Consider the following 292-nt stretch of genomic DNA (forward strand, 5'->3'; position numbering starts at 1 on the left):
TTCCAAGCACGGGTGAAGTGGGAATTTCCTGCCCTAGGCACAGCCTCACCCATGGGGATGTGAAATGTTGTTAGCAAAGCACGGAGGAGATGCTAGCCCGGGCAAGGGAAGGACGGTCACCTCCGTGGGGTCACTGGTCACATCCCTCTGTGCCCTGAGCTGAGTGAGGTCCGGGTGAGCGGGCGATGCTCTGTGGGGTGCGGGGGGCTTTTCCAGGGAGGGGGACCTGGCAGTGGAAGCACTGCCCTTGGCTGTGTCTCTTGCCTGGCTGATAAAGGCGAAGGGAAGGGAA

This window comes from Cariama cristata, unplaced genomic scaffold (assembly GCF_000690535.1).
Source record: "Cariama cristata isolate BGI_N322 unplaced genomic scaffold, ASM69053v1 scaffold27569, whole genome shotgun sequence".
NCBI lineage: Eukaryota > Metazoa > Chordata > Aves > Cariamiformes > Cariamidae > Cariama > Cariama cristata.